The 19,732-nt window shown below is 37.3% G+C and overlaps 1 protein-coding gene across 1 annotated transcript in view; it reads right to left on the bottom strand.

The window, feature by feature from the left end:
• LOC122790679 overlaps window positions 1-19,732 on the bottom strand; it is an 800,254-nt gene that overhangs the window by 33,413 nt on the left and 747,109 nt on the right. The window lies entirely within an intron of this gene.

Below are 19,732 nucleotides of genomic sequence, written 5' to 3'. Positions count from 1 at the left end.
TCTCAGCAAAAAAACTCTTAGACAGCCTTTTACCCTTTAAAGGATGCTTAGGATACGTACTCACAATGAGACATAGTTTAAAGGGGTAATTCCTTTGATACTTAGGAACAGGTGAAAGAAAAATCTGTTGAAGATCTTGCATGACCCTCCCTTTGTCTTGCAAAATTTTAAAGAGATTTTCAGCAGCAGAGCCAAACAGCTTCTGGTTATCTACAGAAGAATCTAGTAATTTTGCCTTTACATCCTCTGGAAAGGATTGAATCTGAAGCCATGAATACCTCCTGATGACCATCCCTGATGTAGCCTCCTGAGATATCAGAGTATCAGAGCTGCATTTAATGGAATGATGAGCTACTTGTGAAGCAGAAGTAAGGAAATAGCTAAAGTTGTACAGTCAGACTCAGGCATGTCAGTTAACACATAAGGGCAAGCACACATCTAGTAATATGCGTCAGGTAATGGACTGCCCTAAAAGCACAGGAAGCAGGTGTATACAGCTTCTTACCATACCTAGCCATGGCTCTACTATCCTTTTCTGCTGGTAAGAGTTTGAAAGAATCAAGTAACTTAGTAGGCTTGCCAGTTGAAAGAATTTACCAAAGGTTCTGATGAAGGATTCTTAAACAAAAATGTCTGAGCCACAAGGACCTTACAGAACCCATCTGTTTTTTTTTTTGGGGGGGGGGAATATGGGTCTGAGACACCGATGCTTGAAGTAAAAGTGTCTAAATTTCCAGAAAAGGAGTAACTGCTGAAGGTCTAGGGGAGCTCATCTGTAAGAGAGCATAGTATTGCTTCTGGACGTCAGACATTCGAGAGCTTTCCAATTGAAAATGTCCCCATCATTTTAATAATATCACAAAAAATGTTCTTCCACAACAGAAGCAGGGGAAGCAGTAGCTTCCTCATTAGACCTCAAAGCAAGAGGTGAGTAAATCTAAAGATTCCTTGCTAGAATCCAAATCCTGAACATCAGATGAAGAAGTATCCAGACTTCCTTTAGAGGGAGTAGACGTATGTTGAAGACCAACAGAAGATGATAATGAGAAACCTTGAGAAGCTTTAAACCCGTAAGGGTTTTAAAAAGACCTTGGCTGAAATCTTGACACTCCTTTTGGGGGTCCTTAGGAGCAACGTGTCTTTTCGTTCATTTTTACAGGAACATCTGTGCTGACAAACTTGGGAGGGTCTGAAACCTGTCTTGCCTTCATGAAGGAAGCTGGTATTTCTTCCTTTTATAGGGTCTGTGCAATCCCTCCAGGCTCTTGAAAAATTAGCAGCTACAGCTCTTCTTATCCTCAATAGATGTTGGCTCAGCCTCATTACATTGTCCGTGTCAGCCTCCAATGGGATCACAACAGAGGAGGCAGACGTCAGAAATGGCCATTTCTCGTTCTCTTCATCTGACCTGACAGAGACATCTGTCAGAGGCTGGACAACAGAAGTCTCCAGTCATAATTTCTTCAACTTCTTTTTCAAAAGTGGCTGGATGTCCAGGCAGGTGGATTTAGACGCTGTTGTCCCTTGAGCAAGTAGTTTAAGTCACTGGTTTCCTAAATAGACAGAAAGGGAAGAAAGATGGCTGCACTTTGTCTTAGGAACAAAGATCTGGCAAATGTTATACTGTTTATGAGTACAGTCTGCACCTAAACAAAAAGGCACACCTACAATCTATCTTTATGAGGAATCTGCCACCCAAATTCACATTTCCCCTTTCTGTATGCCATGTGACTACAATAAAAGAAGCAAAGAGAAAAATAAAGTGTCTCCAATGGGTTATTTATCTGCTCCAGCCTTGGAGAACTGTAAGATATGTACAACTTACAGATCGAAATTAAAACACTGCATTTGGAATGGAGGTAATGAAGTTCTAAGGATTTGGTGCTTGTACGTCACTTATGTTCCTTACACCTTGGACCTAGGACACACATCTGATGTACAGCACATGGAAGGGCCAAGCTTTGGTATATTGGCCAGACATACGGCTATCCTCATTGGGATACCCATATTGTAAGTAATACTGCAACAGTGATTAAGGGAGGATATCTCAAGGAACTCTGAAGTGCAGCACACTGCCCATGCAAGCTCCTTTCTACAGTTACTAATGAACTCATGCAAGGTCCTTGCTGCAGTTACTAAATACACTAACCTACTAAATACATCCAACTAAGAAACTCCAGTATCACTTGCGATTCCTTAAATGAATGTTGATACTCCATTCATGGCCCATCAGCAACTGCTGATCATATCCTCTAACAGCTTGCTATCAGGGCAGCCACCCCTTCACCCCACCCTAGTTACAGTCCTGTGTTTGTGCTTCAGTATTACTAAACATTGTATACTTTTATTAGAAATGCAAACTATACAGAAATACACAGAAGTACCACACAAACATAAATACATCAGTGCTACAGCATCATTCTGAAGAGCACTGAAGTATTTTATTACCCAGAGGGGTAGCACGGCTACAGGAACAAAATATCCATATAACTTGTAGGACAGCAACATGTCATTACAGGTCCAGCTTATAGTTTCAGAAACCATCTGAGTGGTGGTCATGGCAGCTATCTCAGAAATCCTTTGAGCTGATGTCCTTCTAAAGAAGATTCAGGATATTTGCATAGAATTGTTTACACCAATATTTTTATATTCCAAATAGAGTTCAGAAGATTTTCACTCAAGTGGAATGAGCTGTTGGAGATGTAAGAGAGAAAATTGGGAACAAACTTTCAAGACCGGAAAAACAAACTAGCGAAAACCACCGCTAATTCAAAAGCCAAGAACTCGATTCAGGCCAGTCCAAACGTAAAAAAAACATGAAAAACAACAGATTTTATTAAGCCACTATAAAAGCTTTTCGTTAGTTACTAATAACTATTAACCCTCCACCACTGTCGACTAATAAACAGTTATAAAAAAAAAAAATAAAAAATGAAAAAATAAATAAATAAATAAATAATGGGGAAAAAAATGAGAGTCGACAAATTATTGGTTTTATAACTGTTTATTAGTCGACAGTGGTGGAGGGTTAATAGTTATTAGTTATTGCTATGATTATACATCATGATTATTATTTTACAATATATATTATTGATTTATATTTTATTATTTGGTAATTTTAGGTCTATATATACGCTAACTTTATACCTGTTTTATTTAATGACAGTATTAAACCTATACCGAGTAGCCTAATTTATGTTATATTATATGTTATATGTCATAGTTTATATTTTCATATTTTTATTATTATTTAGTGAGATATGATTAATATTATTTTTCTTGGGTAGCTGTTCTAGTTATTTAGATGCTTAGGACAGTATGCATTAATTTCATTATATTAGTTATTTTATTTGAAAGCAGGCAAGATACAATGTATGCATAGGTAATCTTTGATTAGGAAGCGTTGCGCTTCCATTATTAGTATTTATGCTGTAATTTGATGATTTTTTATTATGTTAAGAGAGAATTGTAAATGCACCTTAGTTAGTTAGCTGTGATCTGTACCTTTAAGGAGCTAAAGGGAGAGCAAGGGGCGTGGTTAAGTGTTTCAATGCTGGTATTTAAACTCACTTGTAATGGTGTGAATGTTTTGCTTGTCTGAAGAAGTTAGTGCAAGGTACTAATGAAAAGCTTTTATAGTGGCTTAATAAAATCTGTTGTTTTTCATGTTTTTTACGTTTGGACTGGCCTGAGTCAAGTTCTTGGCTTTTGAATTAGGGGTGGTTTTCGCTAGGAAATTAGGAACACTTTTTTTGGAATGTGAAAGTTAACCAAGATTAACAACCCCTATATAATGTCCCGAAATAATTGTTGGGACAGGAATGTATTATGTTAACTGAGGCTTTGATGGAGAGTATTTTAGGCAACTCAATATGGTGGCTAAGAGTGCTGCATACACCCCTACTTTTGCAAATATAGTCATGGCATGATGGGAAAAGCATGATGTTTTTTGGGTCAGAATATACTTTTTATGCTTATTACGGATTCCAGGATGACATTTTTATACTTGGAATGGTGACATTTACGTTTTTAAAGAATTTTTTTATTATATTAACTCTAGCACATCCTTTTTGAAATTTATTTTTCATCTTAAGCTTAGACAAGACAGATTTTTCTTGATACTACCATTTATAGAGTAAAAATACTTTTGCATCTAATATTTCTCGCAAAGCATTTTTTTTTCAATTTCTTATCTTTATTTTACAAATAGCCAACCCCTACATCAAAAGAGGAGTACTGTAAAAGGCCAAATGATGTGTTTAGCAAGGCTGGTTTGGGATTATGTCCAGCTGAAGCTACAGTTAGAACTTATCTCAAAATGTTTTTTGGACAGGGATACCCTAAGAAGGTTGCTGAATAAAATTCAGGAAGAAATACGTATAGGTAGGGACAACATGTTCTGTCCAATTTTGGGGAACCTCCATGTAATGGCCCAAAATTGGAATAAAATAAGAAATAATTTTGATAAAAATAAATCATTAATTATAGGTTCATAGGTTCATAGGTTCATAAACTATACCCATTATTTTGCTGTGCCTCTGTTGAGCAGCAGTGACAGGTAATCCCTGGGGGGGTATATCGATCTCCCCATCCATTGGTCAAGATTTCTCTTGAACAAGGGGACAGATGTTTGAGACCCTTATCCTTTTGGTGAGGAACTTTTGTGGCCTCTCCAGCTGCTGCAAGTCATTGGTCTGATGTTCATGATAAGGTGGGCAATGTAGAAGGTCTTCCTACTAACTTTTTTAGCATGTGGGTGTCAATGACACAGACTACTATCAACCTGTCCCCAGGTCCCTGATAACTTCTTCTGTACTCAGTGGATTGCCACCTATTTGGTAGCTAGTTATCCATTTCTGTGAGACCCTTCTGAAGGATATCGTGACAGGCTGAGTCTGACATGATGCCAGCCAGCAACTGACCCTGTGGGTTCTGTCACTCAGCCAGTTTGCAACCCATCTTGTGATGTATGGGTTAACATTTAAGATGAGTGAGTTTTCAATGATACCCAGTGGGGGTATTGTATCAAAGGCCTAGCCCAGATCAGGGTAGGCTGATGGGACTGCCTTTCCTCATCAATGGCTTTGGTGACTGTTGAAAAAAAGTCACCAAGTTTAGAAGGCATGATCTGCCTTTGACAAAGCCAAACTGGGATGGATCCAAAGTCTGCAAATTCCCTATGTCTTTATTTATGAGGTCCATTATGATCTCCATGGCTTTGCAGATAAGGCTTGTATCCAGAGGTAAGACTATGATTAAACAGCTGTCCTAGCTGTGGGTTTAATACACCATCAGGTCCCATGGATGCTGTGTTTTTGCTGGGCACTGAACCTGTCAGCCAGTATGTTGGGCAATGTCTGTAGGATCAGTAATCTTCACATCATTTTGAACTAGTTCTGAGCATATCTGGGAGTTTCCGGATTTTGCTCTCTTGTAGTAGCCTCCTCCTTTTTTTTGTAGAGTTTGTTTATGGCTGGGGTCCACCAGGTGGATGCTTGCCTTAGTCTTTGTTTTGCTTGGGATTGCTCCATGCAGTCCTGCAGGTGCTGGGTAGAAGGCATTTGTAAGTGCTGATCTCACCAGTGAGGTATACTGTATGTTTTCTCCTCTTGTGGGGATGGTGACTAGTTGTTCCATGGGCATTTGAGTTTATGAATTCCAGGAACTTTGTGTTTGGGCTTGAGTAGTGTTCCCAGTCTATATTAGGGTAATTGAAGTCACCTAGTATGATGGTGTTTGGTGATACATTTATCCCTCTAGTGTTTAAGGCCATGTGAGGTTCCTGAGTTTGTGAGGGTGGCCTGTAACATGCTACAATTTGCAGAGCAGTCTTGCCTATGGTTAATTGCACCTGGATGGTCTCACCAGTCGAGGTGTGGGTGTCTTTGATGAATATGGATACCCCCCCTCCTCTTATTATGGTACTTCCTTACAGTCAAGATACAATTAATATTAAAAAAATTATTAACTAGGTTTGGAATTTAATTCTCCCTAGAGACATGAAAGATAAGGTGAAATTAAGTGAGGAATAAATTATTCTTTGTAGGAGTTCTTACAATACTGAATACATACTGGAGAAGCAACATAAAAAGAATAAAGAGAAAAGTTTACCTGTCAGAAATTAGATGGTTAAATATGGCATGTCTAAGTACTGTCAATATACGATGGTCACTAAATTACAATTGATGGTTTTGACAGATTCATCAGGTGCCCAGGGTATTGTAATTGAGAGACCTCCAGAACTGTCATGTAGCAAAATGCCTATCCGGGACTTTGTTTTGTGTTGGTAAAACTGAAAGCAGGTTGTGGGACAGAGTTTATGAACATATTTATTTATTATTTATTTATTTATTTTACCGGGATGGTCCGACTGGATATATGCCCCATTTTCAGCGGAAGCCCGGGGAGAAAAGCTCCATTTTAGTAGATTACATTACATTAGTAACATTTACAAATTAACATAGTTTACAGTCTTCAGTAAGGTTACAAACATTTATAGAACATGGTAGGCAACTGAGAGTTTCACACAGGGTTTCACACAGACAAGGACTTTATCCCATAATGAGCTCTAGATATGCCACAAACCAAGGTTATATACATTTTAGAGTCAAATGACAGACTTAACTACACAAGATATCCAATACCAGGGGGTGAGTGTTAGTCAGGTTTTGAACAGGGACATTGCCAGCACATTTGAAAGTGTAGTTTGAGGCTTTTTTTGAACAGGGTTAGAGAGGGCTGGAGAGTAAGTTCAGCAGGTAGAGAGTTCCAGGTTTTGCATACAGAGTTGGCAAATAGAGAGTCACCAGCCACATTTATGCTTTTGGTTGTTTGAACCAATAGTTTGTCGGGAGAGCGCAGTGACCTCAGGTTGCTGTAGGGATTAATGATCTTGTTTAGTGCTGGTGTCTTATTGGGGTGGTTTAGAACTTTGTGGGCTATTATAAGTTGGTTGTACTGGTGAAGACTAGTCCATTCAAGCCAACCTAGTTAAGTTGATGCAGTGGTGGGTCCTAAAGGTTGTACCTGTAGAAAATCTAGCAATATGGTTGTAACAGCTTGCAAGTTTGCTAAGAGTGGTTTTATTCAAGTTAGTGAAAAGGGGGGGCATAGAGAAGGGTAGACAGTAAGTGGGAGCGAGTGATAGACGTTCTTGCAAATGGAGTAAGGAAAGGTTTGATCCTATAGAGGGAGCCCAGTTTTTTGTTGGATGGTTTTGATGGTTTGATTGATATGGGTATCATATTTTAGGGTATTGTTGACTGTGACCTCTAGGAGTTTGGTGTGAACATCTGGGGGTATAAGTGTGCCATTATTGGATCTTATGGTAAAGAATGGTGAAAAGGCCTTAGGGGTGGTGAAAAAATTAGCAGCTTAGTTTTGTTGGGGTTTAAAATAAGCTGACAGTTTGCAAACCATTTTTCAACATCATTGAAAGTATTCTGGGTTAGAGTCATTAGCTCAGTTGAGGAGGAAGCTGCACAGATTAAAGTGGAGCTGTCTGCCTATTGTATACAGGTGGCCTTGAGAGTGATTGTGGGTAAGTCATTGATAAAGACTCAGAAGAGAAGTGGTAGGAGTATGGAGCCTTGGGGGACTCCTAGTGTGATGGGTCGACAAGTGGATAGTTTATTCTGCCATAATGCTGCTTGTTGTCTGTCAGATAGATAAGATTGGAACCATTTAATCGCACAGTTATTTAGTGACAGTTTTTTCAGGGTATGGATAAGTAGTTGGTGGTTGACCATATCAAAGGCCTTAAAGAGATCTAGGAAGAGAGCTGAGGTAAGTTTATTGTTTTGGTTGAGGTTAATGGAGTTAGAGAAGGATAGGAGGGCTGAGGCATTGCTGTGGTTTGGCCTAAAGCCATGCTGAGAGTTAGTCAGTAGTTTATTCTGGGTGAGATAGTGCATTAATTGGTTATGGACAAATTTTTCCATTATTTTGGCCAGTGGTGATAGTATAGCTATTGGTCTGTAGTTTGAGAGATCCTTTATGGAGAGGAATAACGTGGGAAACGTTCCAGATAGAGGGGATGGTGGCTTCAGACAAGGTTTGGTTTATAATAATAGAAATAGGGTATGCAATGGCATCTGCCACGTTCTGTAGATATCCTGGTGGGAGGAGATCAGCTGCTGGGGTAGTGGGTTTTAGTTTGTTAATTAGAGGTCTGATGGTTGTTGTAGATACAAGCTGGAAGTTAAAAGAGAGGGGGTAGTGGTCAAGGAGGAATCCTGATTCAGGCCACTGGGAGCCAGTTGGCTAGCTAGTGATTGGATGGTCTTAGTGAAGAAACTGTTAAAGACATTTGCAATTTCCTCTGGAGATTTTAGGTTACAAGCTGATGGGATAGGAGTAGAGGATTGTCTGGGGTGAAGCAGTTTGTTTACTTCTGCCCAAAACTTTTGAGGTTTGTTCTGATGTTTTTGTTGAAGGCGTTGATAGAAGTTTTTTTTGTCTAACAATATGGCTTTCGTAGTATCATTCCTTAGCTGCCGGAATTTAATATTGTCAAATGGGCCTTTTGAGGTACGCCATTTGTCCCATGCTTTATTTCTTGCTAATGCAAATTGACTAACAGGTTATATAGGCACACACTGGAATATTTGAATTTTAAGAAATTCCTGTTATTTTTTTGTCACAGACAAAATGATTCATGATGGGAGAGGTGAAGTATGGGAAATCCTGCTTGAGTATAAAGAATTATTGTGTGTGTTATGTTTTAATGCCATAATAAAACCAGGATTAAATGATAATGTTTCCATTATGAATGTGTTAAAAATGAAAGCAGACAAGTTGTAAATATTATCTTTCCTACAGTGTTAATATTTTTACAATTGTTATGCCTTTTTTATATTTGTTCATATACTCACACATTTATATATATATATATATATATATATATATATATATATATATATATATATATATATATATCATATTTAGGCATTTTATTTTGCTGATTGCATCTAGAGTTTGTATATACAGAAATCAGTAATTTCACAGCATTTGGATTAGTTTTCAGTTTTTAAAACATTTCATTGAATGACTGGTAGATTAATTGATGAACTAAGGTATTCACTGCATAAATATGAGATGAACACGTTGTTATGTAGAGTGTGATGAAGTGCCGATAGAGTGGATACAAAGTACTAAATCTCTTGAATAAAAGTATTTGAGAAGATAGCCAGTATTGCTCCTGTTTTGTTATTAAATGGTTTATACAGATCGCCGTGCTGGTTTGGAAGCACTAAATACTACAACAGAAAGGAAAATTAAAAAGAAGGAGAAGTAATTTACATGAACATAAATGTTGCATTTGAGAACAATATATAAAAAGTAATGTGCAACAGAGTATTGTTCGATATTTTTTTTTAAATTTTTTTATTCTTTTTTGTCTCCTATACCTGGCCATCACGAAACAGTGGTGCCTCTCCTTCATTGCTGTGTCTGCTTGTTTCTCCTGGCCACCTCTAGACTAACTGCAGTATGGGCTGGGGTCAGCAAGGACATCAAGGCATTCTGGGTCCTTGTCATTTTATTGCCTGAAGTGTTTTTCTTACCTTACCCTCTACCTCTGCATGTGATTGGTAACACCGCATGGGTGGGACACAGAGTGGGGTCACTTGCACAAGTAGCGGACACTGACAAGCCACCCTACCCACCCACATGAAGCACTCTTGGCATCCATAATGCATGTCATGTGCATGCACCCCCTCCCACCTCCTCTCCAAACATGGGCATGCCAATTTTCCCTATGTATGTCAGATGCCACAGCCACTCATCAAACTTCATTCATTCATTCATTCATTCACTCACTCATTTTTATTAATGTGTGTGAACTCACATAGGAAGACAGTAATATGATGAATAAAGCTGTTTGAAAAAAAAAAGAAATAAAACCAAACATGCAATGAGCCAGAGTGCCATCCACCATAAGTGAGAGATTTATTTTAGTTAGAAATCAAGGGGTTCATGAAATTGCAATGCCACTGACTTAAAGCATATAGCAGAAGACTGTAAATTTGATTTGTCTCACTAACTAATAAGAGCAGGACAATGTGTGGCATCAAACACATTAGTTTAAAGGACATCTACGGCAAACAGTACATTATTTCTAGTCTACCATTACTCCCCCCCTTTTCTACTGATTCTTCCACTCAAAAATGACATTACTGCTCAAAGAAGCATTTAATTTCTCTGTTTTTGTGATTCCGACTGAACAACTATCAGTACTGAGAACCATCTTCCCCTTTCACGCTTAGTAGATCCTCCGACAAATCGCCCATCTGCAGGAACACAGATTTCAGTAGCATTGAGTAAAGCACGCCCTCCTCTTTTTGTTTCGCCCAAGAAACACCCACTATCTAATTATGCTTGTCTTCGTTAGCATTTCTATTCAATCTCACCCATAAACATGCCTTCTGATGTGCTTAGCAAACACCCTTACACAGAAGCAGGAACCATACCTCTCAACCTGGAAACATCAAAAATCTGGACAAGGCCCATGAAAAATAGGTACAAATCTGTATGCTGATTAACATCTAATTTGCATACATAATTACTTAACCCCACCCATGCCAGTGGAATTGTGGGATACCAACTTTCAAACCAAACTGAAGAACAGACAAAAATACGGCACCAGAGTTCCCCTGCAACCATTCCAATGTCCCATTACCTGGCTATTTCGCCCCATTTACCATAAACACTGTGTGCATACTGCTTTACTTCTACAATGGATTATTTGTATTTTATTTTTACATTTTACAGCACAACAATGCACAAACACCAATAGACATCTGGTAAACAAAGCAATACTGTCTCACAATGAAAATAGACTTGACATTAAAACTTCTCTGCCCTTGAAACTCACATTCATTGAAACAGCATTGAAACCCACACACACACCACATCCAAAGAAAATGCATCTGGCCAGTGGTGGAAAAAGATTACCTTTGGGCTGTTTTTAAATCTTTGGCCCGTTGCACACAACACAAGAAACATACACGTGTTATTTTCTTTGATACACCTTCCTGACTTTATTAAATTATATTCCTTGTATAATAAAGCACACTTGTTAGACAGAGCACATTTTAAATTTATTGTGTGAACATTTTTCCAATAGGCTGTACTGTAGGCAATGAAACAAAATACATGAACCAATAATGACAAAACTGCCCAATTCAGAACATTTCCATCATGAAAAGTCTAGTAAGTGGGTTATATCTACCCGAACCTTTATTCTGATGTTATACTTTAAAATTGTGTGTGTGTGTGTGTGTGTGTGTGTGTGTGTGTGTGTGTGTGTGTGTGTGTGTGTGTGTGTGTGCATGCGTGTGTGTGTGTGTGTGTGTGTGTGTGTGTGTGTGTGTGTGTGTGTGTGTGTGTGTGTGTGTGTGTGTGTGTGTGTACTCAGGCTCAAACCCTGTACCTTTGGTACAGGTTAGAAAGAGCCTAAAGTCCCTAGCCTGGAAAACAGGAAGACTGAAACTTAATGGCTATCATTTAGTGAATTAATTTCTCACTTCTCACCATAGCTGTCAACCTCTTAGCACAAAAAACCTGGACAAAGCCAATAATGGGGGAACACAAGTTCAGCTCTCACTTCCCACATAGCTCTTAACTCTTGGCACAAAAAATCTAGACAAAGCTTACAAGTGGTGGTGGTTAGGGACTTACCAGGGACACATTTTAAACATTGCTTGTATAATTTTTGTAAAGTTGCTAGAATAAAATGTTGTGTTACCACCATGCATTTCACTGGCAAGTCTCAAACCCAGGACCCTATACTACAGTCAGAGCAACATACCACTATGTCAAATCAGCAGCTTTCTGAAAAGTAGGAAGTCTGAAACTTAATGGCTATCATTTAGTGAATTAATTTCTCACTTCTCATCTCACCATAACTCTCAACCTCTTAGCACAAAAAACCTGGACAAAGCTCACAAGTGGTGGTGGCTAGGGACTTTAGGCTCTTTCAAATTCAGTTCTCACCATAGCTCTCAACTCTTAGCACAAAAAACCTGTGCAAAGCTCACACGTCATGGTGGTTAGGGACTTAAGGTTCTTTTTACCCTCTACCCAAGGTACAGGGTTTGAGCCTGAGTAAACACTCACACGTTTTTTTTTTGGTTATAATAAATTCTTTTTTACATTTTTAATTCGTGAATTCATTTATAAGATAGAAGGTGTACTGGACTGGTGTGGTGTCGTTGTAGAGGTGAATTCCCAAAGACACGGAGGCGTCTTTTTACGAACAGCGCTCTTTGGTCTTTTGTTCCTGTTCTGGGCTTCTTGGTTGCTGCACTGTTCATTGATTTAGCATTTTTTAAGTGTTTTACATCTGTTTAATTGTAAAGGGCTACACACTCAAGTGCGATAGCCTGTTTTCTGTGTAAAAGGTGTTTTTATTGCTGTATTTGCCTAAAAAAAATCCTATCCCTCTACTCGTTTCCTGCCTTTCTAGTAAAGGAAAAGTCCAGTTTTCAGATTTTGCTGAATTCTGAGATGCTTGTAAGTTCCTGTGTTGCCCAGACCTTTCTAAGATAGAGAGAAGCTTCTCTGTTCATCAGTGAGAGTGGTGAGCTTTGAACAGCCTGTTGCTGCAGGAGTGGTTTCAGCTCAGAAACTGTACTTTTACTGGCCATTTTGGTTTGTTTCTATCCCTTTCATCTTTCTGTTTAAAAACCCATGTTTGTGTGTTTTTTGCAATTGTATTACCTCAGTAAGAGACTGCATGTGTATCCTGCAGAGTCCTACAGCAGCAGAGAGAGAGAAAATGAGACTCTGAGTGGATTAAGTACCTCTGTTTTGCATTTTATTGCTTGTTTTTTCTAGAGGCATTATTCCAACCATTTTCTCATAACTTTGCTACTTATCTGAAATTTTTTTTGAATTCTTATACTGCTTGCACTTTAAATTATCATTTTTAAAGTGTTTTACATCTGTTTAACTGTAAAGGGCTACACACTCAAGTGTGATAACCTGTTTTCTGTGTTAAAAGAGTTTTTATTACTGTATTATTGCTGTATTTGCCTTAACTTTAAAAAAATCCTATCCCTCTACTCATTTCCCACCTTTCTAGTACTGGTAAAGTCCAGTTTTCAGACTTTGCTGAATTCTGGACTGTTTGTAAGTTCCTGTGTTGCCCAGACCTTTCAAAGACAGAGGGAAGCTTCTCTGTTGCTTTTCATTGCTAGTTTTTGCTAGCCACATTATTCTGACCATTTTTTTAATAACTTTGCTACTTATCTGAACTGATTTTTTGAATTTTTATACTGCTTGCACTTTAAATAATCATTTTTTAAGGGTTTTACATCTCTTTAACTGTGAAGGGCTACACACTCAAGTGTGATAGCCTGTTTTCCATGTTGAAAGTATTTTAATAGCTGTATTTCCCTTAACTTTTGGAAAAAAAAAAACAAACAAAAACAATCCTATCCCTCTACTCGTTTCCCACCTTTCTAATACTAGTAAAGTCCAGTTTTCAGACTTTGCTGAATTCTGGACTGTTTGTAAGTTCCTGTGTTGCCCATACCTTTCAAAGACAGAGGGAAGCTTCTCTGTTGCTTTTTATTGCTTGTTTTTGCTAGCCGCATTATTCTTACCACTTTTTTAATAACTTTGCTACTTATCTGAACTGTTTTTTGAATTTTTATACTGCTTGCACTTTAAATTATTGTTTTTTAAGTGTTTTAAATCTGTTTAACTGTAAAGGGCTACACACTCAAGTGCAACACCCTGTATTCTGTGTTAAAAGTGTTTATATTGCTGTATTTGCCTTAACTTTAAAAAAAATACTGTCCTTCTACTTGTTTGCCACCTTTTTAGTACTGGAAAAGTTCAGTTTTCAGATTTTACTGAATTCTGGGCTGTTTGTAACTTCATGTGTTGCCCATACCTTTCGAAGACAGAGGGAAGCTTCTCTGTTGCTTTTTATTGCTTGTTTTTGCTAGCCGCATTATTCTGACAGTTTTATTTAATAACTTTGCTACTTATCTGAACTGTTTTTTGAATTTTTCTGCTGCTTGCACTTTAAATTATATATATTTTAAGGGTTTTACATCTGTTTAATTGTAAAGGGCTGCACACTCAAGTGTGATAACCTGTTTTCTGTGTTAAAAGAGTTTTTATTGCTGTATTTGCCTTATCTTTAAAAAAACAAAACAATCCTATCCCTCTACTCATTTCCCACCTTTCTAGTACTAGTAAAGTCCAGTTTTCAGATTTTGCTGAATTCAGGGCTGTTTGCAAATTCCTGTGCTGCCCAGACCTTTCTAAAATAGAGGTAAGCTTATTTGTTGCTTTTGATTGCTTGTTTTCGCTAGCTGCATTATTCTGACCCTTTTTTAATAACTTTGCTACTTATCTGAACTGTTCTTTTTTGAAATCATATACTGCTTGCACTTTAAATTATATATTTTTTAAGTGTTTTAAATCTGTTTAACTGTAAAGAGCTACATACTCAAGTGCGATAGCCTGTTTTCTGTGTTAAAAGTGTTTTTATTGCTGTATTTGCCTTTACTTAAAAAAATAAATAAAAAAATCATATCCCTCTACTTGTTTCCTGCCTTTCTAGTGCTAGCAAAGTCCAGTTTTCAGATTTTGCAGAATTCTGGGCTGTTTGTAAGTTCCTGTGTTGCCCAGACCTTTCTAAGATAGAGGGAAGCTTCTCTGTTCATTAGCGAGAGTGTTGAGCTTTGCAACAGCCTACCTGTTGCTGGAGGAGTGGTTTCAGCACAGAAACTGTAGTTTTACTGGCTATTTTGGGCTATTTTTATCCCTTTCATTTTTCTGTTTAAAAAACAGTGTTTGTGCATTTTTTGTGCTTGTATTACTTTAGCAAGGGCCTGCCTGGGTGCCCTGCAGAGTCCTACAGCAGCAGAGAAAGAAAAGGAAACTCTGAGGGGATTAAATACCTTTGTTTTGCTTTTTGTTGGTTGTTTTTGCTAGCCGCATTATTCTGATAATTTTTTAATAACTTTCATACTTATCTGAACTGTTTTTTTTGAATTCTTATAATGCTTGCACTTTAAATTATAAGTTTTTAAGTATTTAACATCTGTTTAACTGTAAAGAGCTACACACTCAAGTGTGACACCCTGTTTTCTGTGCTAAAAGTATTTATTATTTGCCTTAACTTTAAAAAAAATACTATCCCTCTACTTGTTTCCCACCTTTCTAGTACTGGAAAAGTCAAGTTTTCAGATGTTGCTGGATTCTGGCCTGTTTGTAAGTTCCTGTGTTGCCCAGATCTTTCTAAGAAAGAAGGAAGCTTCTCTATTCATCAGTGAGAATGGTGAGCTTTGGAACAGCCTATCTGTCACTGGAGGAGTGGTTTAAGCACAGAAACTGTAGTTTTATTGGCCATTCTGAGCTATTTCTATCCCTTTCATCTTTCTGTTTAAAAAAACATGTTTGCATAGTTTTTGCGCTTGTATTGCCTCAGTAAGAGCCTGTCTGTGTGTCCTGCAGAGTCCTACAGCAGCAGAGAAAGAAAAGGAGACTCTGAGTGGATTAAGTACTTCTGTTTTGCTTTTTATTGCTTGTTTTTTTTTCTAGCTGCATTATTCCAACCATTTTCTAATAACTTTGCTAATTATCTGAACTGTTTTTTGAATTCTTATAATGCTTGCACTTTAAATTATCATTTTTAAAGTGTTTTACATCTGTTTAACTGTAAAGGGATACACACTCAAGTGTGATAACCTGTTTTCTGTGTTAAAAGTATTTTATTGCTGTATTTGCCTTATCTCTTAGAAAAAAAAACATAAAAAATCCTATTCCTCTACTCATTTCAGACTTTGCTGAATTCTGGGCTGCTTGCAAGTTCCTGTGTTGCCCAGACCTTTCTAAGATAGAGGGAAGCTTCTCTGTTCATCACTGAGAGTGGTGAACTTTAGAACAGTCTATCTGTCACTGGATAAGTGGTTTCAGCTCAGAAACTGTAGTTTTATTGGCCATTTTGAGCTATTTCTATCCCTTTCATCTTTCTGTTTAAAACCCATGTTTGTCTGGTTTATGCGTTTGTATTACCTCAGTAAGAGACTGGCTGTGTGTCCCGCAGTGTCCTACAGCAGCCGAGAGAGAAAAGGAGACTTTGAGTGGATTAATTACCTGTGTTTTGCTTTTTATTGCTTGTTTTTGCTACAGGGAATATTCCGACCAGTTTCTAATAACTTTGCTACTTATCTGAACTGTTTTTTTTTTTTGAATTCTTATACTGCTTGCACTTTAAATTATAGTTTTTTTAAGTGTTTTAAATCTGCTTAATTGTAAAGGGCTACACACTCAAGTATGATAGCCTGTTTTCTGTTTTAAAAGTGTTTTTATAGCTGTATTTGCCTAAACTTAAAAAACTATCCCTCTACTCGTTTCCCACCTTCTTAGTACTAGTAATGCCCAATTTTCACATTTTGCTGAATTCTGGGCTGTTTGTAAGTTCCTATGTTGCCCAGACCTTCCTAAGATAGAGAGAGAGAAGCTTCTCTGTGGCGTTTTATTGCTTGTTTTTTGCTAGCTGCATTATTCTGACCATTTCTTAATAACTTTGCTACTTATCCGAACAGTTTTTTTTGAATTCTTATACTGCTTGCACTTTAAATTATTGTTTTTTAAGTGTTTTACATCTCTTTAACTGTAAAGGGCTACACACTCAAGTGTGATAGCCTGTTTTCTGTGTTAAAAGTGTTTTTATTGCTCTATTTGCGTTAACTTAAAAAAAAAATTCCAATCCCTCTACACGTTCCCTGCCCTTCAAGTACTAGTAAAGTCCAGTTTGCAGATTTTGCTGAATTCTAGGCTGTTTGCAAGTTCCTGTGTTGCCCAGACCTTTCTAAGATAGAGGGAAGCTTCTCTGTTCATCACTGAGAGTGGTGAACTTTGGAACAGCCTATCTGTCACTGGATAAGTGGTTTCAGCTCAGAAACTGTAGTTTTATTGGCCATTTTGAGGTATTTCTATCCCTTTAATCTTTCTGTTTAAAAACCCATGTTTGCACAGTTTTTGCGCTTGTATTCCCTCAGTAAAAGCCTGTGTGTGTGTCCTGCAGAGTCCTACAGCAGCAGGGAGAGAAAAGGAGACTTTGAGTGGATTAAGTGCTTCTGTTTTGTTTTTTATTGCTTGTTTTTGCTAGCCACATTATTCCGACCATTTTCTAATAACTTTGCTACTTATCTGAACTGTTTCTTTAATTCTTATATTGCTTGCACTTTAAATTATCATTTTAAAGTGTTTTACATCTGTTTAACTGTAAAGGGCTACACTCTCAAGTGCCATAACCTGTTTTCTGTGTTAAAAGAGTTTTTGTTGCTGTATTTGCTTTACCTTTAAAAAAACTAAAAAAAAATCCTATCCCTCTACTCATTTCCCACCTTTCTAGTACTAGTAACATCCAGTTTTCAGATTTTGCTGAATTCTGGACTGTTTGTAAGTTCCTGTGTTGCCCACACCTTTCTAAGATAGAGGGAAGATTCTCTATTGCTTTTCATTGCTTGTTTTTGATAGCTGCATTATTCTGACCATTTTTTACTTATCTGGACTGCTCTTTTTTTGAATTCTTATACTGCTTGCACTTTAAATTATAGTTTTTTTTAAGTGTTTTAAATCTGTTTAACTGTAAGGGGCTACATACTCAAGTGTGATAGCTTGTTTTTATTGCTGTATTTGCCTTTGCTTAAAAAAAATAAAAAAACTCCTATCCCTCTACTTGTTTCTTGCCTTTCTAGTACTAGTAAAATCCAGTTTTCAGATTTTGCTGAATTCTGTGCTGTTTGCATGTTCCTGTGTTGCCCAGACCTTTTTAAGATAGAGGGAAGCTTCTTTGTTCATCAGCAAGTGTGGTGAACTTTGGAATAGCCTATCTGCCGCTGGAGGAGTGGTTTCAGCTCAGAAACTGTAGTTTTATTGGCCATTTTGAGCTATTTCTATCCCTTTCATCTTTCTGTTTAAAAAGCCATGTTTGCATGATTTTTGCACTTGTATTCCCTCAGTAAGAGCCCGTTTGTGTGTCTTGCAGAGTCCTACAGCAGCAGAGAGAGAAAAGGAGACTTACAGTGGATTAAGTACCTCAGTTTTGCTTTTTATTACTTGTTTTTGCTAGCCGCCGTATTCCAACCATTTTCTAATAACTTTGCTACTTATCTGAACTGTTTTTTGAATTCTTATACTGCTTGCACTTTAAATGATCATTTTTAAAGTTTTTTACATCTGTTTAACTGTAAAGGGATACACACTCAAGTGCGATAACCTGTTTTCTGTGTTAAAAGAGTTTTTATTACTGTATTTGCCTTAACTTTAAAAAAAAAAAAAAAAAAAAAAAAAAAAAAAACCGTAAAAAAATCCTATCCCTCTACTCGTTTCCCACCTTTCTAGTACTAGTAACATTTAGTTTTCAGATTTTGCTGAATTCTGGGCTATTTGTAAGTTCCTGTGTTGCCCAGACCCTTCTAAGATAGAGGAAAGCTTCTCTGTTGGTTTTGATTGCTTGGTTTTGATAGCCGCATTATTCTGACCATTTTTTTAATAACTTTGCTACTTATCTGAACTGTTTTTTTTAATTCTTATATTGCTTGCACTTTAAATTATCGTTTTAAAGTGTTTTACATCTGTTTAACTGTACAGGGCTACACACTCAAGTGCGATAACCTGTTTTCTGTGTTAAAAGTATTTCTATTGCTGTATTTGCCTTATCTCTTAGAAAAAAAAAATCCTATCCCTCTACTCATTTCCCACCTTTCTAGTACTGGTAAAGTCCAGTTTTCAGACTTTGCTGAATTCTGGGCTGTTTGTAAATTCCTGTGTTGCCCAGACCTTTCAAAGACAGAGGGAAGCTTCTCTGTTGCTTTTCATTGCTTGTTTTTGCTAGCCGCATTATTCTGACCCTTTTTTAATAACTTTGCTACTTATCTGGACTGTTCTTTTTTTGAATTCTTATACTGCTTGCACTTTAAATTATAGTTTTTTTTAAGTGTTTTAAATCTGTTTAACTGTAAAGGGCTATATACTCAAGTGTGATAGCCTGTTTTCTGTGTTAAAAGTGTTTTTATTGCTGTATTTGCCTTTACTTAAAAAAAAATAAAAAAAAAATCCTATCCCTCTACTCGTTTCCTGCCTTTCTAGTACTAGTAATGTCCAGTTTTCAGATTATGCTGAATTCTGGGCTGTTTGTAAGTTCCTGTGTGTTGCCCAGACATTTCTAAGATAAAGGGAAGCTTCTCTGTTCATCAGTGAGAGTGGTGAGCTTTGCAACGGCCTATCTGTTGCTGGAGGAGTAGTTTCAGCTCATAAACTGTAGTTTTACTGGCCATTTTGTGCTATTTCTATCCCTTTCATCTTTCTGTTTAAAAACCCATGTTTGTGCATTTGTTGCTCTTGTATTACTTCAGCAAGAGCCTGCCTGGGTGTCCTGCAGAGTCCTACAGCAGCAGAGAGAGAAAATGAGACTTTGAGGGAATTAAATACCTTTGTTTTGCTTTTTATTGGTTGTTTTTGCTAGCCGCATTATTTTGATAATTTTTTAATTACTTTCGTACGTATCTGAACTGTTTTTTGAATTCGTATACTGCTTGCACTTTAAATTATAATTTTTTTAAGTGTAAACAAACCAAAGAAAGACCAGGATCAGGCTGCAGATTGCAGTTTCAAAGTAGTTTATTCCAGAACAGACAACATCTAAACACAAAAAAACACTAGAGGTTTCATAGGTGTGTACCCCACTTCGTCAGGTGTAATA

Source organism: Protopterus annectens, chromosome 16.part0 (genome assembly GCF_019279795.1).
Source record: "Protopterus annectens isolate FY-2018-M chromosome 16.part0, PAN1.0, whole genome shotgun sequence".
Lineage (NCBI taxonomy): Eukaryota > Metazoa > Chordata > Ceratodontiformes > Protopteridae > Protopterus > Protopterus annectens.
Note: the sequence above shows the minus strand (reverse complement) of the source record. Positions and strands in the feature narration are given on the sequence as shown.